This window comes from Nyctereutes procyonoides, unplaced genomic scaffold (genome assembly GCF_905146905.1).
Source record: "Nyctereutes procyonoides isolate TBG_1078 unplaced genomic scaffold, NYPRO_anot_genome, whole genome shotgun sequence".
Classification (NCBI taxonomy): domain Eukaryota; kingdom Metazoa; phylum Chordata; class Mammalia; order Carnivora; family Canidae; genus Nyctereutes; species Nyctereutes procyonoides.
The window spans coordinates 53082539-53109260 of record NW_026575044.1 but is presented as its reverse complement, the minus strand read 5'-3'; the positions used below and the strand labels follow the sequence as shown (position 1 = coordinate 53109260).

At 55.4% G+C, this 26722-nt stretch overlaps 1 protein-coding gene across 6 annotated transcripts in view; it reads left to right on the top strand.

Annotated features, from left to right (window-relative positions):
* The first annotated feature begins 3777 nt into the window (after positions 1–3777).
* The window catches only part of CTIF (cap binding complex dependent translation initiation factor), a 283936-nt gene continuing 260991 nt past the window's right edge, over positions 3778–26722 (top strand). For 5 of the 6 annotated variants that reach the window (XM_055324229.1, XM_055324228.1, XM_055324227.1 and 2 more), the window contains exon 1: positions 3778–3946. The gene's annotated coding sequence lies outside the window, so the exon portion shown is untranslated. Of the gene's footprint in view, positions 3947–4214; positions 4459–26722 lie in introns of those variants that run through there. The other variant, XM_055324225.1, reaches the window with a different exon arrangement.

Sequence of the window (26722 nt, the reverse complement as noted above, 5' to 3'; positions counted from 1 at the left end):
ACAAATACCCACCATTTGCTTCGACGTGGATGGAACTGGAGGGTATTACGCTGAGTGAAGTAAGTCAATCGGAGAAGGACAAACATTATATGTTCTCATTCATTTGGGGAATATAAATAATAGTGAAAGGGAATAAAGGGGAAAGGAGCAAAAATGAGTGGGAAATATCAGAAAGGGAGACAGAACATGAGAGACTCCTAAGTTTGTGAAACGAACTAGGGGTGGTGGAAGGGGAGGTGGGCAGGTGGTGGGGGTAACTGGGTGACGGGCACTGAGGGGGACACTTGATGGGATGAGCACTGGGTGTTATGCTATATGTTGGCAAATTGAACACCAATAAAAAATAAATTTGTATATATATAAAAAAGTCCCCCTCACATTAGTGTGGCATTTCATCATTTTCCCTCATATCACACTGGAGCCAGCCTGGTCTCCTCAGCTGCTAAAGGCAGGTAACCTCTTACCCCCACCCCACACTCTGGTGGGCTCCCATCCGGTCTTCAATAAATATATTGACTGGGGCACCTGGGTGGCTCAATGGTTGAGCGTCTGCCTTTGGCTCAGGTCATCGTGACCCCAGGGTCCCCACAGGGAGCCTGCTTCTCCCTCTGCCTGTGTCTCTGCCCCACCCCCTGTGTGTGTCTCATGAATAAATAAATAAAATCTTAAAAAATACATACATACATACATACATACATACGTATATAAATGTATTGACTGATGGAGGGAAGGCTGGAAGGCAGGCAGAAGGAGAAGGAAGAAGAAAGGAGAATATTTGTTTTTGCTATTATCTTCGGCACATGTGAATTAGGAAAAGCAGTTGCTTAACACAGAGAGAATCATTCTGACTTTCATTTCTAGCCTCTGTGGTGACAAGTCAAACAAAGGCAATTCTTGGCACTCAGATCTGCCGCAATTAAACCCATTCTGGTGCCAGTTTGTTACCTCTGCACCCAGCAGCAGCTCGGACCCAAGGCTGCAGGTTGGGCTTAAGATCAGCTACAGAGACAGAAGGACACCAGATGAAGACCGTGGGGGCCCTGGGCCTCCCATTTTGGGAAACTTTGTTCTGAGGGTCCCACAGGGCCTCCCTCTCAGAGCTGGGCCTGTGGCAGGGGGAAACTAGAACCGAAGGTTCCTTGAAGACAAACCTAACTTATTTCACACATGAAGATGAGTTACCCCCAGCCCACCCCCACCCCAAGAATCCTCTGGGCAGCACCAGCTCTGCTGGCAACTTCACAGAAAGAAAAATTCAGGAATCCCTCTCCTGGCTCGGAAAGACCTTGGGATCAGAGAAGGAATCCACCGTCACAGAATACTTGCTATGTGGCAGAGCAAGCCTAAAGACGTTATCACAAGGCCAAGGATGGTTGTTGAGTCAACTATCCAAGGTCACCATGTAGAAGTGAAGGAAGCTGTCCAAGGTCACAGTGCCAGGAAGTGCCATGCCCAAGATTCAAACCCAGGGGTCAAGCTGACTTCCCGTCTGCGCACTGTCGCGGCTGGCCCTCTCATCCCAGGCACTCTCCCCAAACAGAGGTGTGTACTCTCCGCGGATGTTTTGCATTCTGCACATTGCTCAGCCTCTTGTCACCTCTGGGGGTGTGATTTAAAGCAAAAGCAAGGGCAGCCCGGGTGGCTCAGTGGTTTAGCGCCACCTTCGGCCTAGGGCCTGATCCTGGAGACCCCAGACTGAGTTCTGCCTCAGGCTTCCTGCATAGAGCTTGCTTCTCTCTCTACCTGTGTCTCTGCTTCTCTCTGTCTCTCATGAATAAATAAATAAATTCTTAAAAAAAAAAAAAAAAGCAAAAGCAAAACCAAGACCCAGACCATTCCATTCTTGCTTCTGTGCAGGTGGCATGCATAGCACGCATCGTGCAAAACAGCATTGACGAAAAAGGTAGGCAAATGGGAATTTGCTGAGTGGATGGACTCCAGTACTATCGCATATTTTTGTAAACCTAGGAAATCATCCAGATGTTAAAGCATAAAAAAATAAGACGCTGCTTGAACCAATGAGGCATAAATGCTAAGAGGGACAAACCAGCGGGAAGTCAGGTATGCTTAAACACGTTCCTTTGGTGGGGGGACCAGACCTGGCACCCAGACAGCTCGCTTCCTATGCCTCCTCCACTCCTTACCAAAGTGCAGCTGTGGACCTGCTGTCTTCCCCTAGAAGGGAGGGGATGACATGTCCCCATGCCCTTTGCTACAAGGATCAAATGAGCTGCTCTGCAGGGTGTCGCTGTGGATGAGCTTTGCTTTCTTTCTATAGTTTGGCTCATGCTGAGTCGCAAGCCTGGGAGATAGGCTCTCTACTCAAAATGCCACCCCTCCTTTCAAGGCCTACTTAAAGCCTCACCTCTAGTGAGAAGCCATCCCAGGCTCTTTCTACCCTCTGCACCCACCCTGCATTCTTGTTCCCCCCACCTCAAACTCTCCCAGCAGCCTGCGCTCCCCCAACTCCCCCCGCCACCCCCATCCCACCCCCCCACCCTGCCCCGGCCTTGTCAAACTGCTGGGACTTTCAGAATTGCCTTTTTCTGTCTCACCTAGAGTCTTAGTCAGATGCCTACCCCTTCCTTGGGCTTCGTTAAAAAATCTTAGTAATCCTTAGGTCGAGTGCCACCTCCTCCAGAAAGCCTCCTCCTGCCCTGCATCCACCCTCCATCCTGGTTGGCTGCTCCTGCCAAGGGTTCCTTAGAACTTTCTGCTCATCCCTGTGTTAAGTGTTGTCTTATTCCCTATCCTTTCATTGCCTGTAGTCCTCACCCTAGACTTTGAGCTCCAGGAGGGACTTGCTTGTCTCGGCATTCCCAGACACGTCCCATCTGTGGAAAGTGCTCATCAAAAGTCCTATGTGTCAATAAATGGATCTGTACTGCGGTTACACTGACTCCCACAGTTCCTCCGGGGGGTTTCTACACCCCTTGCTTGGAGGGGTGTACAGCATCCTGTATTTCTCAGGAAGGAAGGCCTCCCTGTCCAAACCTCAGTGTCTGGCACCTAGTAGGTGCTTGGAAAACACCGGTGATCTGGCCGAGTGATCACTGAATCATCCGCCACGCTGAATTCCCCCAGCCACCAGGTCCCCGGTCCCAACTCTAGCACGGCCAAAGGAAAATTAATCGGTGGCAAAGTGCATCTCTAATTACAACATCCCGCCCCTGCCACAGAGATGTTCAAACGTCAATCATAACGTGCACAGCTCAGTAACAGACGTTAGCACTTAATGCGGTGTTAATAACGCCACTCGGACGGCCCAGCGAGCACCAACGCTTCCTTTTATCTGCCACTGGGGCAGACTTTGCACTTCGGGCACGGAAGTCCCCATCCTTGGAGCCTTCCTGCCCCTGAAACCGGGCGCTTCCCTCGCAAGCCCGGACCGCGCCCGAGCCCCCCCGCTCTCCCCCCGCGCAGGTCCCCCCGCGGCGCCGCGCCACGGGCGCGGGGAGGGGCCCCGCGGGCCGGTCCCCGCCGCGTCGGCGGCATCCCCGGCGTCCCCGCGGCGCCGCGCTCTCCCGGGCCCGCCACCCCCGGAAAGAAAGGCGGACTACATTACCCAGCAGGCCTCGCGCCGCCCTCTTCCCTTTCAAGCCCGCGCACGTGGCCGGAGGGGAGGGCGGGGCCGGGACGTCACCCTCCCGCATTCTCTTTCCCTGTGTCAGAGCAGGGATCGGCTTTTTTTTTTTTTTCTTCCTCTACTCCCTCCCCCCCACCCGCCCCTCCCTCCCTCTCTCCCTCCCCTCCCTCCCTCCCTCCCTCCCTCCCTCCCCTCTCGGCTGGGTTTGTGCGCTGGGGCGCCCGGTCCCCTCCGCAGCCGGGACGCGCGGAACTCGCGGCGGGAGTCGGCTCTCTGGGGCCTCCTCCCTCCCTTCCCCTTCCCTGCCCCCTTCCCCCACCCCCGACTCGGACTCGGAGCGGCGGCCGGAGGAGCCCCGAGGTGAGCATCCCCCCGCCCGCCCCCCTCCTTGAGTCAGCGCAGCTTTTGCGGATCGATTCGGGGACCCGCCGGGAGGGCTGCGTGACGTGCGCGTGCTCATGGATAAACCCCAGGAAGCCGCCGCAGACAATCAGCCCCCCGCGCCCCGCGCCCGCGCCCCGCCGCCCCGCGCCCGCGCCCCGCCTCCGACGCCCTCCGCTCGCGGGTCGCGCTCCAGGGCCCCCCCCAGGTTCGCCCCGTCCCCCCCCGCAGCGCTCCCAGCCCGGTGGGCAGCCGTGGCCTTGGGGCTCCCGGGAAGGGGGAGCTCTCGGGGGCGCACGGCTGGAGCCCGACTCGCGTCGGAGCCGCGCGGTGTAGCCGCTGTCATGTGCCGGGTTCCGAGCCGGGGGCGGGGGGCGGCGGAGAGCGAGCGTGATTGCGCTCCCTTTTGTGTCGGAGCCCGCATTGGCCGCGTCAGGCAGCTGCTCGAGTAGCGGCCAAACTTGCAGCTGTTCCGACCGCGCTCCGCCGAGGTAGGGAGCGCGGCCCCGGGCGGCCACTCCGGGCCTCTCGGGACGCCGCGCTGGCGGCTCGGGGGGACCCCGGGACAGGGTCTCCGGCAGCCCCTCCCTCCCTCCCTCCCTCCCGCGGCGTCTGATTGTGTCTGGGCGGCCGTGCGGGAGGGAGTGTGCGCGCCCGTCGCCGCGAGCGCGGGGATGTCTGTCGTCGAGACGGGCGGCACCGGGCCCGGGGGCGCGGGGGATGGGCGCGGAGCCCGAACCCGGGTCGGCGGGGTCTCTGCGGTCGCGGCTTTGGACCTCGCCTACGGTGGGGACTGTCGGCTTTTCATTCCCAGTCCCGTCGCCGCGGCGTAGTCGGGCCTGGGAATGGGTCCGCCCGGCGGAGCGGGGTTCAGCCGACAGCGGCCGCGGGGTGGGCTCCGGCCCGGGCTCTTCTGGACGAGGAGCAGGTGACAGTGCCGGACGCGGTCGCGCGGGCAGGGAGCGCAGCGGGCGGTGGGCGGGCCGAGGCCCCCAGGCCGCCAGGGGGAGGCGTCCCGGGGCCCGCGGGCGTGAGCCGGGCGCGCCCGGACACTGGCGTGGAGGGACCATCGGAGCTCGGAGCCGCTCGTCCGGCCGGCGCTGCTGGTCGGGCCCCGTGGACTTGTCGGGGCCGCGGTCGGGGCCCGGTGTGAGCAGGGAGGGGGCGCGGCCGGTCGAGGGGAGGGCCGGCTGCTGGGGCCGGCTGCGGGAGGCCTGTGTGTCCCCCGCCCGAGGAGCGAGGCGTCGCCTCCCCGCCCAGCTGTGCGTGTGAGGCCGAGCGCGGGGGCGGCGCGGGGGGGCCGCGGTCGGGCTCCTAGTCCCGCGTGTGTCCGCGCGCGCACGCGGCCGGGTGACCCGGCCTGGGGCGCTGCGGCTGTGCGGCCGGCCCGGGAACCCCGCAGTGGCGGGTGCGCCGGGTCGGCGACGGAGTCCGGGGCCACGCGCCCGGCCTCCCTCCGCGGCCCCGATGCCCCCTGACCCGGCGGCCGGCAGCCTCCTCGGCGGGGCGGGGCGGGGCGGGGCGGGGTGCGGGTCCCGCCGGGCCGGGAGGGGCCGTGGGCGCGCGCTGTCGCCGCCCCCCACCCCGGCGACGCGCTCGGGTGGACCCTTGCCCGGCGCCCGCCGCTGCCGCGGGGACCCTGGGGAGGACCAGCGCGCCCTGCGCACCCGCCTCCAGGTCTTGGTCCTGGAGACGCCGCGCGCGGCCCGCCAGGCCCCGCCTGCCCCCCCCCCACCCGGCTGCCCCCCCCCGCTGCCCCCCCGCCTGCTCCCCGCCTGCCCCCCGCCAGGCCCCGCCTGCCCCCCCACCCGGCTGCCCCCCCCCGCTGCCCCCCCGCCTGCTCCCCGCCTGCCCCCCGCCAGGCCCCGCCTGCCCCCCCCACCCGGCTGCCCCCCCCCGCTGCCCCCCCGCCTGCTCCCCGCCTGCCCCCCGCCAGGCCCCGCCTGCCCCCCCACCCGGCTGCCCCCCCCCGCTGCCCCCCCGCCTGCTCCCCGCCTGCCCCCCGCCAGGCCCCGCCTGCCCCTCCCACCCGGCTGCCCCCCCCCCCCCGGCTGCCCCCCGCCTGTTCCCCCCCCCCCCGGCTACTCCCCCCTGCCCTCCCGCCTGTCCCCCCCCGCCTGCCCCTCCCACCCGGCTGCCCCCCCCGCTGCCCCCCCCCGCTGCCCCCCCCCCCCCCCCCGCCGGCTGCGGGCCGCCGTCCTAGGCCGCCTTCGCCGCGGGTCCGTGCGGCCTGGGGTCCCGCCCCGAGCCCAGGGCCGGCGCGCAGCCGGGGAAGCCTGGAGCTGCGGGCCCCGAGGCGGCTGGAGTCTCGGGTGGGCGAAGGTGACACAGCACGAGCGCCGCCGCCGCCGCCGCCGCGGGAGCCGGAGGAGAGAGGAAGGAGCCGCCCCGGGCCCGGGGAGGGGCCGCGGGCTGTCCGGGCCGGGTTCCTCCTGCCCCGCGCGGGCTCGGGCCTGGAAGCCTCGGGAACCCCGGCCTCGAGCAGGCTCGGCCCGCGCGAGGAACTCGCCAGGCTCCCGGGAGGACCCAGTTACGCGGGAGCAGGATGCCCCCCGACCAACGCTAGCTCTGCGGCCCTCCAGGGCGCGCTCAGGTTGCCTGAGGAAACTCCCTCGGAGAGCTTGAAACAGGGTTCGATTTACACACAGATCATCTCCTCTGGTGTGTCCGGTGTCTGTCCTAGATAATGCACCCTTGTAGGCAGTAATTTTGTAACGCATTCTGGGGTACAGTGTCATCGGTGATTAACAGATTTCAATGATGATACTATGTTTGTATGACTTGGCAGGGTGTTCTCCCACCCTCTACCCCCACTTTGAATCCTCACATTTATTAAGAGGGTCCTGTGAGGTGAGGTGGGGGGTTACTAACCCCATTTTACAGACCAGCGCACGGAGACTCAAATAGTGTCATGATTTGCCCAAGGTCTCTGGGGGTGGGGGGCTGGGGTGAAGGCCTCCGTTCCTCCTTTCTGAAGCCCTATGATTTCTCCTCCAGGCCTGTAGCTTTTAATTTTAAGCAATGGCCTGTGTGCATGTGTTTGGGTGGTTGTTTTGTTTTTAAGATTTTATTTATTTATTCGTGAGAGACACACAGAGAGAGGCAGAGACGCAGGCAGAGGGAGAAGCAGGCTCCCTGCAGGGAGGGGTGGGGGATGCCTACCTCTATCCCAGGACCCAGAAATCATGCCCTGAGCCAAAGACAGATGCTTAACCTCTGAGCCACCCAGGTGCCCCTGTTCGGGTTTTTTTTTGAGAGTAGGTCTTGGTGCCCCCAGAAGTAGTGAACCTGAGGGAGGGGGTAAATTATACTGGTATTTATCCTTCGTCAAAACATTTTTGATTTGCTACCAGTTCTAATGAGAAGAGCCATTAAAGAACAGAAGTCTGCACTGCTGTTATTATTACTTATCTGATAATTTGCTAATGGTAAGTGGTTATCAGCTTTGATACGTCCGCTATCCCAGAATCATACCTGCGCATAATAAATCCGTATGGCATCTATGTTTATGCAACACATGCCTCTGTTCATATGAGTGTGCTCGTGGATTCAGTGTCCTTACTGGTTTCAGTACTGGTTTCAAAACCATTGCTTTAAAGTATAGATCCCTGGGGGCACCTGGGTGGCTCAGTGGTTGAGCGTCTGCGTTCGGCTCAGGTTGTGGTCCTGAGTCTGGGGATGGGGTCTTGGGATCGAGTCCCACATCGGGCTCCCCGCAGGAAGCCTGCTTCTCCCTCTGCCTGTGTCTCTGCCTCTCTCTCTCTCTCTCTCTCTCTCTCTCTCTCTGTGACTATCATAAAAAAAAAAAAACGATTTTATTTATGTATTCATGAGACACACAGAGAAAGAGGCAGAGACACAGGCAGAGGGAGAAGCAGGCTCCATGCACCGGGAGCCCGACGTGGGATTAGATCCCGGGTCTCCAGGATCGCGCCCTGGGCCAAAGGCAGGCGCCAAACCGCTGCGCCACCCAGGGATCCCATAAATAAAATCTTTAAAAAAATAAATAAATGAAGTGTAGATCCCTAGGGCGCCTGGGTGGCTCAGTCGGTTAAGCATCTGCCTTGAGCTCAGGTCATGATTCCCAGGGTCTAGCCCCCATCATTGGCCTCCTTGCTCTGACAGAGCCTGCTTCTCCCTCTGCCCCTCCCCCTACTTGTGCTCGCTCTCTGTCTCTCAAATAAATAAATAAAAATTTTTTTAAAATATTTTATTTATTTATTTGTGAGAGACCCAGAGAGACAGAGAGAGAGAAGCAGAGACACAGGCAGAGGGAGAAGCAGGCTCCATGCAGGGAGCCCAAAGTGGGACTCGATCCTGGGTCTCCAGGATCACCCCCCACGATAAAGGCAGATGCTCAACTGCTGAGCCACCCAGAGATCCCAAATAAATAAAATCTTAAAAAAAACAAAGTGTAGATCTCTGAGAAACCATCCCAGGTGATACCCCTGCCCCCTGCTTCTCTGGGGATAGAGAAGCCCTGAAAGAGCAAAGAGCTCCCACATGCCCAAATGTAGTTTTCAGAGTTCATGTACAGGAAGGTTGCTCAGCCTGAGCCTGGAGGGTGTATTATGTTTGACCAACTAATCAGTCATGATTATGTATTGGGCACCTACATGTTTCTGTGTCTTGGAAGCGTGTGCAAAGAAAATTGAACACACGATCCCTGCCTGCCAAAAGCATATTCTAGCTGTGGAGATAAACGTTAAGATTTTAAATCCAGCATATGTTTATTGAACACCTACCTTAGGCTAGCTACTCTACTCTGTTTGGGGGCACACAAAGATAGTATAGTAGAAATAGCTACGTTATAATGCAGTAAAATGGATGATTCAGAGCCTACAGGAGAGAACAAATCATAAATACTATAGAGCACTCACCCTGAGCCTTAGTCAACTTCACACATGTTGGTGGGAAGGATGTGTGATGCCAGTTCCTATCCTAGAGCAAAGGCAGAGGAAGAACAGCCTTCCGACCCTTGTTAGCATGGACCTGGGGCGGTTGGTTCAAACCCTCCCAGGTGTGTCTGCAGGTATGTCCTTCCGTGGCAGTTAGGCAGTGGGAGGGAAGTGACCTGGAAGTCAACCAGTGGGGTACTCCGCAGAGCAGTGAGGAGCTGACACGTTTTTTTTTCCCCCTGGTTCTGCCCCAGCTCTGCTGGGCTACCCGCGGCCCTGGCAGGCTCTCTTCAGTGATAGGCTGCGACTCTGGCCAAGGTCTCACTCAGGCCCTTCCTGGGTTTAATAGTTTCTGTCGTACAGGTGGGTCGGGATGTTTTGCTGTGGGTCTGCTTTTTATCTGTTCGTTCCCAAACTCACTCCTGGGCCCCCGACACTGTCGTCTCAATTTCGTATCAGCTTGGGAGTCCAGTACCCTTGTCTTGAGGTTCCATTGTTTGCCATTCTGATGATGAAGGAGGGAGCAGGAGGTGGTAGGGAGGATGGAGAGAGAATCCCAAGCCTAGAGAGAGAACAGGAGGTTCAAACAGACGGGCGAATCGCAGCTTCTGGGATTTTTCCAAATGTGATGGCATTGCTACATAGCTTTCCCGATAATGTGGCAGCTTCTCCCGATGTTCTTTTCGGGAATCGTCCACCTCTTGGCCTCACTGCCAACCTAGTCACCTGGGCTCAGTTGTTTTACTCGTCCCGCTTTTCTGCTGTCCAGCCTCCTGCTGTACACAGTTTACTGCAGAGCAGTGCTGTGATGGTGGCCTTTTCCCTCAGTTATCAGCACGCTGACTGTCGACATCTGCCTCTGGTTTCTGAATTAAACCCAGGCCAAAGCTGTGGTTCAGGATGGGGGGGGGGGGTGTGTGTGCGGGGAAACAGATGCACCCAGAGCTGATCTCTGTGTGAAGAGCCAGAGGCCAATCAAGATGAAATGACTTGCCCAGAGTCACTGGGAGTCCTTGGCAGAGTTGGGACTAAAAAGTCCAGATTTCCATTCCTGCTTCAACCTTCCTTTTCCAATACTGTGATGCTTTCTGAAGAAAGTGTGGGATTCTCACTTCCCAAAGAGCAAGAATGCTACTCTCTCCTCTCTGCTTTCCTCTGGTTCTGGAATTCACCTCTTAGTCTTACGATGCTTTTCCCACGTTTTGTCTCTGGCATCCAGGAACCCAGCCGAGGGCATAGATTTGTGAGAGGTGGTATGCCTGGGGGCTTCCCAGTACACTTAGGTTTGGTCTTTGGCTTCCCCTTCTGATGGCAGGGTCCTCTGCAACCTCCTGAAAGTGTTTGCAAAGCTGTTAGGTGTGCACATATTTTTTTAGGAAGAGGACCCAAAGCTTTCATTTGATCCCCGCCTAACTCAGTAAATATAAAAACTACTGGTGACGGTAGTGGAGTTGGATGGAGGTTGGTTGGCACTGGGGACTACACTTGATTTGGGTTTACGGTTTGCAGAGTAATTCACACCAATGATCTCATCTGCTTTTGACCATAACCATGCGAGGCTGTCAGCATTATTCCCTTTCACAAGGAGACTGAGCCTCCGAGGTTACTGACATGCCCAAGTCACCAGGAAGAAGTAGAGTAGGGATCTGAACCCAGGTCTTCAGACTTCAAATCCAGTGCGTAGGATTGGGGTGGTTCATGGTGTCACACCGTCGTTACAGTTTGGCGAGTGGAGCACATCCAATTTTTTAGAACTTTTTATGCCAACCATTAGCTCAGATCCAGCACAGAGTCAGACCCAAGTGCTGACTAACTTAGTCAGGGCTGGGATGGATAAAGTATGGGAGACAGTTATCAGAGCAGCAATATGGGGACAGAGGCCAGTTGGGTTGATTTTGTGAAAGAGGTGACTTTGGGAGTGGGTCTGCAGTCATGGAGGGCCTAGGATAGGTTTTCAATTGGGGCAATGGCCCAAAAGTCTATAAAGGGGAAGTTGGGTTCTGAGCACAGTGGTTGAGAAATACAGCAGCTTGGTCAAGAGGCACCCGTTCTCGCCTCAGAGATCAGGGAGGGCTTCCTAAAGGAGACCGCACAGAAGCCAAAAGCAAATGGATGAAAAGCAGTTAGTCAGGAGAGGAGATGGAAGCAGGAAGGAACAGCATGTGCTTAAGAGGGGAGACCTGAGGCTGTCTGGGCATAGCGAGAGATAGTGGCAAGAAGGTCAAGTTCAGAGCTGGAGAGGCTGATAGGGCACGGATCCGCGGGGTTTTATGAGCCTGGCTGAGGACCTTGGCTTTGAGACCGCAGGTGGAGCATGGAGGATGGGGAGTTGAGCAGAGCTGAGGCACGCTGCTGTGGGTCAGAAGGGAATGTGACCCAGGGAGCCAAGGGGTCGCTGGGCCAAGGAGGCAATGACAGGTTCCATCCCGTATCCAGGGATGAGGCCTGGAGCCAGGGCTGTGTGTAGGGGGATGGAGGCAAGGCTACATAGTATGAACATTTGGGGACCAAAGGCTGCAGCGATTGCTTAGCTTGGAGGAATAAAGAAGTCCCAGTGATTCCCAGGTTTCTGACCTCACGGATAGGGTGGATGGCAGCCTTTACCCAGGTGTGCACCTCTGGTTGCCAGAGCAGGTCACCTGAGGTCAGGGCGACAAGGAGGACCTCGTGAGCTCCACCCCAGATGTGTGGGATTTGAACTGCCGGCAGGAGAGTCCCGAGGAGGAGCTGGCTTATAGACGGTACAGTGTGCAGGGCAGCCCCCCCGGGACGTGTGTGTGGGCAGGAGCCGGGGTTGTGGGAGTGGGAGAGATCTGCCCGGATCCCGTGGGGGCTGCTGGAGACAATAAAAGACCTCTTCCTCCCATTGTCAGAGAATCCTTTGTCATGCCGGCCGCTGTCTCAGGGAAGGGGGCGGGGATGCTGTGTCATGCTGGAGGCCCAGCTGGCAGGATCCAGCGACAGCTGAGAGCACGCCTCAGCTGGGAGCCTGGAGAGTTAGGGGCCAGGCTGTTTCATTTGCAACATCCCTGTGGAGCAGAGCCGTGTTCCAGGCCCTCGGGGCATGAGCAGAGGCCAGAGGGGACTGGACCCGGCTTCGGAGGAGTGGGCAGCGTGGTGGCTCCCAGACGTGGAGACATGAAGCCACTAAAAAGCTTTCACTACGTGTGCAGGTCACGCGCAGGTCGCGGTGTGCCATTTCAGTAGCCGAGTGTTGTGGATGCTTCTTGCCACACTGCATTTCCAGAGAGCTGATGGGTCTTAGGCAGAACTCCAGCCTTTATGGTTTGGGGCCTTCAGGGCCTGAAATAGCGCCTGGCACATAGTAGGAGTTCCACCTCTGTGTGTGGATCTGCAAGGATGTGGCCAGAGTTCCTTGTTTGGGGAGGGAGCTCAGCCACGGAAGGTTCTCCTGAGCAAGTCCAAAGAGGGTATCCCAACCCCGAGTTCGAATATTTTTAGTGCCACAATGGAGTAAAAAACTTGAAAATCTTCCAATTACCAAGCACCTAGAAATGCTGTATAAAATATAACTAGCATCCTTTCAAGACGAGCTGAGCTCAGAGAATGGCAGGGAAGCACCTGGGGCACTCAACATTAAATGTGGACAGTCAGCTTCCACTTGGGCCATTCTGGGGGGTTGGGGTGGCTGTGGTGGGTCTGAGGGGTGAGTATACTGGTCTCAGAACCAAAGGAGGTTGAGTCCTGGCAACGTGTTCTCCAGGAGACCAGATGGCAGTTGGAATGGAGAGCCCTCCCTAAACCGGGCCCCTGCAAAGTTTTGCACACTTGGAGAGGGGATGGAAGAGACGTCAGCCCATTGGCATGGGAGTGGGGGAGGGGGAGCTTGGCAGTCTTCGCCCGGATCCCCACGCTGGAGGGGGAAAAAATCGACCCTGGAAACTAAAGAATACCTCAGGCCTGTTATGGCTTTGGATGTCCACCACAAATACGGGCCCCCGAGAGGGAGGAGTTAGCAGATAAAGCCTCCAGGGACCAGGCCCCCCCCAGCTCTCAGCTGCCAGGAGCATGAGTAAGATTCTGGGTTCCTCACCCTTCACTGATTTGAGTGTCTGCCACTGTGGAGAGAATGCTGAAGGACCCAGGTGGCCTGAGTGAGGAGGAGGAGGAGAGAGAGGCCTTCCTGGGAACCTTTTGAAAGGGCCTCTGAGACAGCTCCGCGCCAGTGCCTGCAAAGGAGTGTTCCTGCCCCGGGGCTTCTATCTCTTAGCAGAAGCCTGCCGAGGAGCCTGTCCAGGAAGGCCAGAATGTTCTCTCCTACCGTTGACTCAGGACACGTCCTTATGGAGGCTTCTGTCCGGGTTCCCCTAAGGGTGCCCTATGCAGACTCCGCCCTGCAGCTGGTCCTGCGGACTGGGTACCACATCACCTCCCCTGCCCAGGTTCCTGGAACTTCAAACCAGGGACCACGTTTCTTCGAGTTGCCCAGGGGGTCTCCTAGCTGGTGGGAGAATCCTGACTATCTTAACACTTGCTCCAGCGCTTCCCGTGGCTTGGGGCATATTGCTGTGTGAGGCAGCCCCGTCCCCTGCGTCCATCCTGTCCCCATCCTGTCCCTCGTCCCTCATTGGAAGGCTTTGGCCTTCAAGCTGGAAAGGCCTTACAGAAGCCCCCGGCAGGACCCAGCCCCTTCCCCCCAAAACCGCTGTGGCTGGGGTGAGAGACATTTTCCAGGCCCTTCACCATCCTGTTGGCTTCTGCGGGAAGGGCTTTGATTTGTCAAGGCTGAGGTTCAGTGAGCGAGCGCAACCAGCAGAGTCCCATCCTAACTTACTGAGCACGGAGGCAGTTTTTGCAGATGGGCATGCGGTTAGCCACGTTGGCTGCATGGGCACAGTCTGTGATGTAGATGTTTTGAGAAGCTCTGGCTCAGTGCTTTTCAGATTAACACGGGAGAAGCAACAGCACGCATTGCAGGTTCCTTCCTCCAACACCCACAATGCATTTAAGCTTATAAGTAAATGACTCTGGACTCTGGTGCAGGGAGCTGAGGTTTCTCAAGTATCTATTTGTTAGGTGCCAGGCACAGTGCTAGGCCCTCTCTGTGTACCCCTTAAATAAAAGTGACATCTGTGAGGGAGAGGGACAAGGAGGCAGAGACTGGGGAGATGCCTAACAGTCCTTGTGACAGTTGAGTCCCAAAGTTATTCAGAAAGAATGTGTGTGGTTCCATCTGGGGTAGGCGGAGCTGACATTCCCAGCGCTGTTCCCTTTTAGGGCCTGCCTCCTGGGGAGGCTGAGAGCTGAGAAGCCACAGGCCTTTGCCCTGTTCCTGGGTCGTTAGCTGGGAGGCTTAGGAGTCTGAATCAGGAGCTTAAGAAAGTGTCAGCTGGGAACTCCACATCCTGGTGTGCCACCAAACTGGATGGGGCTTCATAACCAGAGTGTTTGGGGTCTGCCTGCAGTGCCCTGGACTGTCCTCAGGTTCTTCTGGTTCCCAGGATGGTTGGGGTCTGTGGGGTTCCTAGATGCCCCAGGCACCACGTTGGGTTATGCTGAGCAGAAGTTGCCTGGGCAGCGAGGTTGTCTCAGCCGGCTGCATGTCCACACGGGCACCCCCAGTTTCACACAGGGCCGCCGCTGGCCCGGCGCCATGGTGAGGGTCAGGGATTCCGGGAAAGCACCCTGTTCCTATTTCCTTCTCCATCCCCCGGCCCCCAAAAGTTCTTCCCTAGGCTCACATTCTGCTGGTTTGCCTGAAACCTTTTGGCTTAAGGCCCTCCCCCCCACCCACCGTGAGTGTTTGAGGCGGTTTGGCAGGCAAGCCCTGGCACCTGCTTTGGGAAGAGGAATTGGGGGAACCTGGCAGGGTCCCTCCCTCCCATCTTTGTTTTGGTGGGAAGACAGAATGGCCTCATGTTTGCATAAGGCGGGATGTCCCGGGTAGGGGGAAAGGAGTGTGCCAAAGCAGCCGCCACAGGGCCAGTAGACATGGGTGTCCAAACACAGACACGTTGGACGGTGAAGGGGGTGCTATTAATAGTCATGTTGGGACACAGCCATCAACTAGGACAGTCCTGGACCAGGGGTGGCGTGTAGGCCACTCCTGATGCTGTTACCAACTCTTTCTGCCGCAGAGATTGTGGATGGGAGTGGCTACAAGGAAACAGGCAGCTGTTTCCCCATTTTGCTTAGAGGCTAGAGAGGAAAGCCTTTAATGGGGGGACTGTGGACTCAAAGTGCTGACGGGTCCTCAGCTTCCAGCCACAAGGAGTTATTGTCTGTCTCCCCATGATCTCAATTTTGAGGTTGGATTTGGAGGTGGAAGGTTAGAGAGATGGAAACCACTAGGCTTGTTGGATATTCTCTGGCTACACGGCTAAAAGTTCAAAAGAACACTAGGCTAAAGAACGGTTAAAAACCAGGGTGTTTACAGACAACAGAGCCAGACGTCTGAAGCGAGGAGCTCTAGGGTTGGCTCATTCACTCACTGGGTCAGGGATCATTTCAAGGATTCATCCTAACCTTACAGGCAACCATCGTTGGCATTTTGGCCTTTGCCCTCGGGCTTGTCTCCTCATGGTCACAGCATGGCTGCCCCTGCTCCATACATCACGTTCTCCTGGACTGTGTCTGAGGGCGGGCAGGAGAGTAAGTTTCTCCTTGCGTTTTAATTTATCAAGCATCAAAACCTTTCCCCAAATCCCTCTGCCAGAATTTCCAGCAAATCCCATTGAAGACGGATAGGTAGCAATGACACCTCAGCTCCATGGAGGCGGAGAAAGGGAGTCTTGGTGTTTTCTGCCTCATTTACAGGAAGAGGTGAGACCGCTGACAAGGCAGTGGGGAGGAGGAGAGTTATGGCTGGGTCAGCATTGCTGTGCCTCAAAAAATTTCAATTTTTTTTTTTTTTACTTATTTGGGGAGTCGTCAGCTTTATTGAGAAACAACTGTTTACACCTCAATATAATTGAAGTTAAAAAAAAATACACCCCCGGCTCTGGCAGCCAATCTGCTTTCTTGCAGTGCAGTTTTCCCTTTCCTAGTGATTATTATTTCTCAACCCACAGGTGTCGTTGGGGCGTAGGACCCCAGGTGCCCTGTGCTGCCTTTTGCTGCGGGGTCTCCCTGGTGGGTTCTGCACCCCATGCCCCCAGTAGCCCGTCTGCAGCCCCACAGCTGATGGCCAGAGTTGTCCCGAGGCAGGTGGCCCAGATGACGGGCCCCAAGATGCCTGAGGTGCTGAGGGCCGGCTGATGGCAGACTGCTACGGGATCCAAAGAGGAAGTTGCCCCTTGGCGTGGCCTACATAGCTTGGGTCCTGCAGGGTCAGCGCTTGTGTCTGTGCTGGCCGGGAAGGCTGTGGGTGCTGCCTTCCCCTCCCCAAAGCACTGCCCCTTACTGCAGACCAACAGCCTGGGCTGCAGGTGCCTGCCCGGGCCCCTGGGGGCAAACCCACCCCTGGACAGGGCTTTATTCTCTTTTTGTATCTGGCCTCCTCCCCAGCACTTGGCCTGTCAATCTTTTTTTTTATTATTATTGTTTTTTAAGATTTTATTTATTCATGAGAGACACAGAGAGAGGCAGAGACACAGGCAGAGAGAGAAGCAGGCTCCCTATGGGGAACCTGACATGGGACTCGATCCTGGGACTCCACGATCATGCCCTGGGCTGAAGGCAGATGCTCCATCGCTGAGCCCCGCGGGTATCCCTTGTCTGTCAATCTTTAGGGCACGTGGCCCTCGCTGTCCCTCCTATCATCCTTGGGGCCTCATGCGGTGTGTTCTCTGAGATCCTGAGCACTTTGACACCACCCTCATCCGAGTAGCCTGTGGATACACAGGACCAGGGCAGTGCCCACCACAGGGTCCCTGCCCCATGAGAAGACACATGTTTTATAGCGAAGCACCTGTTGTAGAAACAGGAAAGCGCTTGCTCATCCCAGTGGCTCTCCAGCTTAAAAACCCGTCGGTGGCGGTGGCGGCAGAGCGCGGCGCCCGGCCTGCCCATTTACGGATCTCCGCGTCACCCTGCCCTGCCGAGGATGAAAGGCGATCGCCAGTAGGTGGTTTAGTCAGTTTTCCTTGAGTTTTGCCTCTGAAGCATCACACGCAGAGATTGACACGTTGTGATGATCTGAAAAGGTCACTCGGTCTGGGGGCTGCCGCTAGTGACCTGGGTGACCTCAGGCAAGTCACATCAGGGCTGGATGCTTTCTCCTCGGTGACCTCGGGGATTGGATGAGGATGCATCTGACATCCCTGTCTTCCTCTGTGGCTCCCAGGGCGGGGAGCCAATCGGCGGGGTTCCATGGGCAGTGTGGACTGGCAGAGGGAAGGAAGAAGCCCTGTGGCGTCATCTTGGCATCCGCCCACACCTCGGGCAGCAGCTCTGGATCTGCCTGAGTCAGCCATTGGGACCTGTGGTTTGGCAGTTTGATCCTTCCCTATAGAATTTTTTTTTTCCTGTTAAGGTAGTCATTACCTCCTCTCCATGCCAGGCCCCGTTCTGGGTCTTTTAAGGTATGTGGGCCTTGAGTCAGATCCACTGAAGGATACGGGGAGAGGGTTATTGGAGAGTGAGTGGTGTAATGTGTCTTCTTCCTCTGGGAGAAACAGACGTGGGTGACCATGGCCTCATGGGTGCCGGAGAGAAACCAGCCGCAGGGGCAGATCCCTGGGAGCCCCGGTTGAACCCAAGACCCCTGCCTCTCGGCCCCATCTCGTTTCCATTTCCCGTTTGATGCCGGTTAAGAGGACAGGGTGGTGGCATGGCTCTGGGATTCTGTGGGCTGAATATGGAATGGTAAGAATAATAAGAAGGTTGATTGGGCTGCGTGTGGACACTAGGAGACCAGGTTATAACCTCTGGCAGCCCAGCTCCTGTTTCATCCTCATAGGGTTTTAGGGATCTTTAGCTACCTCATTAGAACCAGCTTTACTTAACGTATCTGTAATGGATTTCAGAACCAGAAAAGCGCTAAGTGTCCAGTGTCTAGTCCCCCACCCCTACCCCATGTCCTCCTTGTGACCTCCAGAGTTCCAGAATCCAAGCTCTGGCTCCAGCGTTCAGAGGCCAGGAGGAGGCCTTCAGCTCCCAGTGGGTGTGTGATCACGGGGCAGCCTGCTCGCTGTGGACGGGTGGCTGTCCCTTACCACCTCGGTGCGTGCCCTTGCCAGCAGCACCAGGGTTATTGCTCTCAGCATTCTTGGGAGTTGGCAGGGCTGATGTGCTTCTTCCAATGGGGACATTGAGGCAAGAGAAACCAAGGGGACTTGGCCAAGGTCACATATCACATTTTCCAGCGAGAAAACAAACTAAGGGCAGGTTTTTCCATTCAGTAATCACCCTTAACTTCTATGCCTTCAAGTAAGGCATTCATACTACTGCTGAGCATAGGCTGATTTTCAGTTGACTCTCTGTGACCTGTAAAAAATCACAACTTGTAAAACGTTTTAAACATTTAAATGTGCATGACAGGAGAGAAAAAAAGCTAGTATGAAACTTAGGATTTCATTATTGCCTACCAGGATGCAAAGTTTAAAAACAAGTCAATACAAGGTCAATAATAACATTACAGCTGGTAATGTCAGTATAACCAACAACTCCAAGGTCGTGAGTTTTGGGAAAGGCTGCAGAAGCAAGTTGGGTTGGGTTGGGTTTATGTCACTTGGCATTGGGACAGTCTTGAATAGTACACGTCCATGTCAGCCCGAGGCTACGTCTTTTCATGTAACAAGTGTGGGTTCCTAAATATTTATTCATATAAAACACTTATATATATGACTGAAATTTGTATTCACAAAAGATGGTCATTAACTAAAGACCTTACTAAATATTTTTTGTAGAGCAAAGAACTCTTTTATACCCTCTCCAGTTTCTTTCAAAAGCACCTGTTTTGCAAATTTAGACTTTTTAAACTGTGACTCTGTCACACAGGATTTGGATAACCAGAAACTTCTTGACTGGCACCCGCATAACTTCCCAATGACAGTTAATACATTTAATTGTCAGAAAGATCTTAGCATCTCAGGTGTTGCAATGAAGAGTGTTCTCTTTGACTTCCATTCACCCACCAATAATAAATACTCTTGTCTAAAGTGAACTAAGGGGTATATTTTAGATCTAACTCATTCCAATAAACCTGTCTCAGTTTTGCTGCCCAAATCCAGATAATCATTAAGAGTTATCTTGAAGTTGAGGTAACTGCTTGTCACACTGGACTCAACATTTTTAGGCCAGTGTAGTCCCTTCTACACTGAGCGATGGTGACCATATTTTCTGAACAAAAAGTCTGGATGTGCATTTGATTATTTGAAATCAGGACTTCTCTCAACTGTCAACTTATGTCTGAATTGGGACTCTGGGGTCTCATTCTCAAGTTTGTTGATGTGCTCACCCAGATTAAAACAAAAATTATTTTAATAAAAAGTATTGGCCCCACCTCCTGAGACATACTTTCTCTTTTCTAGTTTCCCCCCAAATATCGTAACTCCTTAGGATTCTGCTCCCAATATGACGGGTGTATGGGGTTTCCACACCACCACGCAGTTCTCGGACACCTGCTGGGTATCCTACCATTCAGCTCAATGCTGACATTGTCCACCTGGAGATAAAGTCAGAGCCCACAGGTTAAGGGCTCAATCCCACAAGATGCATACCCCCCTCCCCGCCCCGGAGGCAGGGTCAGAGCCCACAGGTTAAGGGATCAGTCCTACAGGACACCCCCCGCCACCTACCCCCACCCCCTGCCACCCTTCCCAAACACAGTAAATTCAGAACTGTGCTCCTGACTGCCTGTAGATTGGAGGTTCCAGTGACTCTGCTCCTTAGGTTCTATTAATTTGTTACAGTGACTCCAAGAACTTGAGAAACATTGTGCTCACTGGGTTACTGACTTAATAGGAAAGGATGGAGCTCTGGAGCAGCCAGATGGAAGAGAAGTGCAGGGTGGGGTATGTGGAAGGGGTGCAGAGCTTCCATGTCCTCTTGGAGCTTCCTCCTCTCCCCAAATCTTCATGTGTCCATCAACCCACAAGTTCTCAGAACCCCATCCTTCAGGGCTTTAGGGAGGCTTCATTACAGAGACGTGGTTGATTACCTTGTTGGCTGGGGTGTCGTTGGCCGGTGTCGAGTCAACCTCTAGCCCTCTTCCCTTCTCAGAGTTCAGGGGGCAGGGATGCAGGTTCCAGCCCTCTAGTCACGTGGCGGTTCCCTGGCAAGCAGCCCCCTCCTTAGGTGCTTTCTAAGAGTCCCCTCATCCATGTAACCCACTCTTGACGCAAAGGGGTTTCTTGTGAATACAAGACCTCTTCCCCCCCCTAAATTCCAAGGATTTTAGGAGCACTGTGCTGGGAATGGTAGATGACCAAATCTGTGTTTCCTTTTTTTTTTTTTTTTTTTAGATTTATTTATTTATTTTATGATAGACACAGAGAGAGAGAGGCAGAGACACAGAAGGGAGAAGCAGGCTCCATGCCGGGAGCCTGATGCGGGACTTAATCCCGGGACTCCAGGATCATACCCTGGGCCAAAGGCAGGCGCCAAATTGTGGAGCCACCCAGGGATCCCTGAAATCGTGTTTCTTAGTATAAATCACAATATCATACTCCTTTGTTAACATAACGAATGTTATTTTTAAAAGATTTTTTTAAAGATTTTATGTATTCATGAGAGACAGAGAGAGAGAGAGAAAGAGAGAGAGAGGCAGAGACACAGGCAGAGGGAGAAGCAGGCTCCATGCAGGGAGCCTGACCTGGGACTCGATCCCGGCCCCCAGGATCACACCCCAGGCTAAAGGCGGCACCAAACCGCTGGGCCACCGGGGCTGCCCTATTTTTATTTTTATTTTTTAAAAAAATTTTTTAGTACTAAATTTATTTTTTGTTGGTGTTCAATTTGCCAACATACAGAATAACACCCAGTGCTCATCCCGTCAAGTGTCCCCCTCAGGGCCCATCACCCATTCACCCCCACCCCCCGCCCTCCTCCCCTTCCACCACCCCTAGTTCGTTTCCCAGAGTTAGGAGTCTTTATGTTCTGTCTCCCTTTCTGATATTTCCCACACATTTCTTCTCCCTTCCCTTATATTCCCCTTCACTATTATTCATATTCCCCAAATGAATGAGAACATACACTGTTTGTCCTTCTCCGATGACTTACTTCACTCAGCATTATAACCTCCACTTCCATCCATGTCGAAGCAAATGGTGGGTATTTGTCGTTTCTAATGGCTGAGGAATATTCCATTGTATACATAAACCACATCTTCTTTATCCATCATCTTTCGATGGGCACCGAGGCTCCTTCCACAGTTTGGCTATTGTGGACATGGCTGCTAGAAACATCGGGGTGCAGGTGTCCCGGCGTTTCATTGCATCTGTATCTTTGGGGTAAATCCCCAGCAGTGCAATTGCTGGGTCATAGGCTGTCCTACTTTTAAAAGATTTTATTTATTTATTCACAAGAAACAGAGAGAAGGAGAAGCAGGCTCCCTGCAGGGGGCCCGATCCAGGCCTCGATCCCAGGACCCCTGAGCCAAAAGCAGATGCTCAACCACTGAGCCCCCAGGTGTCCCCATAACAGAATGTTAACTCTGGGGCCTGCCTCCCCATCCCATCCCCCAAATCCCTAACTGACAAAGGAATATTTTCCTTTGCTACCTGTGGAAGCAAATCGCCTTGTGACCTGAGCAAACGGTTAACATTTAAGAGCCTACTCTAGTTCCTATTGCTGTGTAACACAGCTCCCTAAAATCGAGTAACTTAAACAATAATAACCGTTAACTCTGCTTCTGAGTGTGCGGCTTGGGCGTGCCCAACAGGTGCAGCTCGCCTCTGCTCCACACGGTGTCAGCTGGGGTGGCTCAGGGAGCTCCCTGGGAGATACGCCCAAGGTGGCTCATTCCCGTGCTTGGCAAGGGGTGCTGGCTGTGGCTGCTTCTCCGCCGGGCCGCTGGGCTTCCTCAGATCACGGTGGCTGTGGAGTGCGTGTCCCAAGACACAGGAAGGAGAAGTTGCTGGTTTCTTAAAGGCTTGGCCTGGATGCTGGCTCTCTTGTCACTGCCACCTGTCACTGGTTAAGCGGTCACTGAGTCCACATTCACGGGGAGGGGATAGCAATCCCACTTCTTGGTGCGAGAGCGGTGCCAGGCATCGGGGGGCCACGTGTACTCCACTAGAACGGGTCTCACCGAAAGGGAGCATCCTTCCTGCTCACGGACCCTCGCTGCGGTGTGACGTTCATCTTCTGGTCACAGTGGCTTGTGGGGGGATGAGGAAAGAAATGTTTGTAAAACCCTATTTGTTTCATGTGAACTAAGTCACAGCGAGTGAGGTTCTATGTGAAGTCCCTTTTGTGTTGTAGTTCTTTTAAACTTTATTTTTTTATTTTTATTTTATTTAAATTTTTAAAAAGATTTTATGTATTTATTCATGACACACACACACACACACACACACACACAGAGGCAGAGACACAGGCAGAGGGAGAAGCAGGCTCCATGCAGGGAGCCTGACGTGGGACTCGATCCCGGGAACCCAGGGTCATGACCTGGGCCGAAGGCAGACGCTCCACTGCTCCACCGCTGAGCCCCCAGGCACCCCTGTGTTGTAGGTCTCTTATAAGTGGCTTGCCCTGGTCGCGGGTGTTGGGGGGATCCCTCTGATACTGACTCCCGGAGTCACTGTAGTAAAGAAGCGCAGGCCCTTGGCCCTCTTGGGTAGGAGCCTCCCCATGGCAGCACCCACACTTTGGGCCTTCTCAGGGCCACCCCACGGTGACAGGACCCTGTGCTGGTGGCCAGGGGGCCATGGAGATGAATCAGGAATCACCCTCTCGGGGCCCCCACCACCAGGGAGCCCAGTGGCCTCTGTGTCACCTTTCTCAGTGCCCCCTTCCACAGCGCGCCCTTGAATGCCGTGTGGACTATTTCCCTCTCCCTTTCTGGGCTCTCGATTTTAAGAACGTGCCCTGGCCTAGGAGGGCAGAGACCCGACTTCCAGCGGTCCAAGAACTCCCTGCTCTGTCTTCCTCATCTGTAAAGGAGGCCATTGGTGCAGTCTGGGGGTTGGCCAAAATGACCCGCGGACCCCAGCTGGCACAGGGTATGTTTTTCTAAGTGACGTTGTATTGGGACACAGTCATACCTATTGCGGGACGCGTGTCCATGGCTGCCTCTGGCTTTTTGCGGCAGAGACCATATGGCCCACAAAGCCTCAAGTGTTTACCCCTCTGGCACTTTATAGAAAATCTGTGTGGACCCCTGGTCTAGAATAATGGTTTTCAAACTTCATTTTAGCCACGAAGTTCTTTTTTTTTAAGATTTTATTTATTTATTTGAAAGAAAGACAGAGCATGAGCCTGGGGAGGGGCACGGGGAGAGGGAGAAGTAGGCTCCTCATGGAGCAGGGAGCCCAACCTGGGTCTACAATCCCAGCAAGGCTTCCCACGCTGAATGTCACCTTCCTGCTCCCTCCTGCTCCCTCGTGCTCCCTCCTACTGGCCACTGGTACTCCTCCAACGGAGGGAGTTAGGGGGTAGATGGCAGTGTTTCCTGGGGAGAGGGGCACCTGGGGCGGTGGTGGGGGCTTCGGGGGGCTTCCCTGTGTGCACATGAGCTCTCTTGACTGAGCCCTCTTTTTTCCACGAGTGGGGGTTCTTGAGGGATGAAACGCAGCCATCCCTGCCCTTTGGGTGGAAGCTGACCTTGATCTTGGTGGTGCTGGTTTGAAGGCAGCAGGAATCTCAGGGAGCTTCTTTGCTGATGTTTGGCTGCTCGCAACAATGGTCTCTGTTCAGTTTGGTTTTTTATTTTATTTTTTTTTAAGATTTTATTTATTTATTCATGAGATACACAGAGAGAGGGAGACAGAGGCAGAGACACAGGCAGAGGGAAAAGCAGGCTCCACGCAGGGAGCCCGACGTGGGACTCGATCCCGGACTCCAGGATCATGCCCTGAGCCGAAGGCAGGCGCCAAACCGCTGAGCCACCCGGGGATCCCCCCTCTCTCTTCAGTTTGGTGATGAAGAGGATGACAGGTTGTAGGAACCCCCCCCCCCCACCTCGCCTCGGCCATGCCCTCTGGCTGGTGGTCCCTCTGCCCTATTCTGAGGTTTCTGCTGTTTCTGCTTTTTCTCCTATGCTTGTGTGCCTGCCTGCCTCCATGGGGCCTGGAACCCCAATGGTGTGCAGGGTGGGTTCTTCCCGGGTGCTGCCCTCCAGCCCCAGCTCCCTGGCCCAGCCTCCTCCCCTGGCAGCAGCACACTGTGCCCCTGACCTCCCCCCAGTGATGAGAGAATCTTCCTAACAACCAGGAATCCCAGTTCCTTCTCTGTTGGAAATTTTTGATTTGTGGGGAAGGGGTTTCAAGTCTTCAGATTTTTTTTTTTTTTGTTATTTGCAAGCCATAGTGTTCTCCCTCAGTTTATCTAAATTGGGATTTTTTTTCCTTGTTCTCATGGGTCATCTCTTCAGAAATGCTCCCTCCCTTGAGGTCCTGCAGTTTTAGACATGACCAGGGTTGATCCTTGGAAGGCCCAGAGACCCAGAAGGTCCTAAAGCAAAAGGGCCTTTTGTGGGAGTGAGTGGTATTCCTTCTTTTCGCAGGTGCTTTGCCGGCCACCTGTTGTGCAGCGGGGGCCCTGCAGGCCTGGGGGAGGGGGTGTGAGACCACCCCACGTGGGGATAGCACAGGTTAGAGCCCAGGCCTGGGGCAGGGGCAGCTCAGTCATGCTCTCCACAGCCCCTCCCCAGGCTGCAATAGAAGTCTCCAAAGCCCAGCTCTCCTCTAGCTTATCCCAGAAGAATATCTGACCTTGTCCACCTAATAACTAACCAGTCAGAAAACAGCAGGCCCTGGCGTACAATGAGGCTGTTTAATTTGGGGGGGATATTTTGGAAAATAGAAGCTTGGTTCTCATTGAAGATACCTGATTAGTACATGGAGTTTTTAACAACTTAAAAATGTCACCAAAAATGCGGTGCCACCCTTGCATTAACAGACACTTAAAATCGTCAAAAAAAAAAAAAGTTTAAAGGGAAGCAGTGCCACCTCATCCCTTGAGCGTCGTGTTGATTTTTGCATTCCACCCCGTTCCCCCTTGAATAGCCGTGGGCTGACTTGCAGGTGTGAGATGATCTTGCATAGATTCAGTCGGCCTAGGTTTTCCATTGGTTTCGAGGCCTGTTTCTTGCCCATGTGCCCAGCGGTTTCTGTAGACCCCCGGGCCCCGGGCTCTGCGGCTTCCGCTGTGTCATTGCAGAGTGTCTGCTTTTAGCCTGTGCTTCCCAGCTGTCCGGGCCTTTTCCGTCCCTCCTCCTGCAGGAAGCAGCTGGGATATTGCCAGGACTGTCACACTCTTCAGTAACACCCGCTGCCACTCATCTGTGTCAGATTTTATGGATTTACCAAGGGCCCTGGTGCCTCAGCTGTGAGTGGGTGGGTGGGATTGTCAGTACAAAGATGCCCCGAGAGGTAAGTCTCATGCAGGACTTGGCAGCTGACACGGGGACCGGAGGCCACGTTCTGTCCCTCAGTCCTGTGTTCTTGCTCCCGCGCCACAGACCCGGCCGTAGACAGTGGGGGCAGACCTGCCCTTGAGCCCTGGATCCTGTAAAATGGGGTAACAATAGTGCCTGCTTCACATTATGTGAAGGGAGCTCTGAGGAGCCATATGGGACCCCCATTATGTGCTCAACACTTTGGGGGACAGATGGATCACGTAGCTCGGGTGTGCCGTCCAGAAATGCAGATAAAACCCAAGCCCAGAGAGCTGTCATGCAAGGTGGGAAGACTGGTCCCACGATGCATGCGACCTCGGGGCTGTCCCGCACCTGCATCCCATGGCCCAGCCTCCTGAAGTCACCACCACCTTCCCTTTGCCAGGGCAGGTAGGCCAGCGGGCCAAGGATGGACAGCGGTGGCTTGTAGAGCTGAATTAACGCTGTTTGTGGGAACACGGTGCCCCTTAGCCGGGATCGGAGTGTGCTTTGCGGGCTTCTTCACCTCAGCGAAGCTGCCAGCCCATTTCACAGACGGAGGCTGTGGGCGCCGGGCACTCTGTGCCATCCTGCATGTCGCCAAGTGCACGTGCATGTGCGCGCACACACACACACACGTGCAAACCACCAACAGGGGAAATAAACGGTGTGTGAAGGAAGGGGGTCCGTTCACTCATTCAGTGTGTGTGCACCACGATGCCCCAGTCTAGCTGCTGGCGGTACAGCCAGGAGCAGGACTGAACCTTCCAGAGCCCTCTGATCAGATGAGCACCTGCCATGAAGGGAAATAGAGCCGGGCCAAGGAGGGGGGTGGTGTGGGAGGGAAGTGGTGATCAGAGGGTGGATGGCAGAGTCCCGAAGGAAGTGGGGAATGTCTGGGGGACTCCGGAGGCTTTGTGTGCTTGGGGAGCTCCAGGCCGCTGGGGCGGAAGGCAGTGAGCAACAGGGAGGGGGTGGCCAGGCGGCGGCAGCGAGGCCCCAGAGGCCAGATCTTGCGTGGACTTGGAGGAGCATGGACTCTGTAGTCGTGTAGGAAGCGGAAGCCTCTGGAGGGTGCAAGCTGCAGGGTGTGATCTGAAAATGGGGGTGGGGAGGTGGGGCTTGGATTGCTACCTGGGAAGGGAGCGCTCCGTTCTGACCTGGGCACAGGGCTGTGATCTGGGAACGTCCCACATCTCCTGCGTTTCTGGCTTATCCAGGAAACCTCTTGCCTCCAACCCTTGAGGAAGGCTGCCCCCATCCTGGGCCCTGCCAAGATCTCCTGGAGACGGATGCATCCTGTCCAGACCCTGGGGCCCCAGCCGCTGTGGGCCTGGGCTTCTGCAGAATTCCATCTCTCTGGCTGTGAGCTTCTGGGACATGGTCCCTCTGTATCCATCTCGCCCAGAGCTGGCA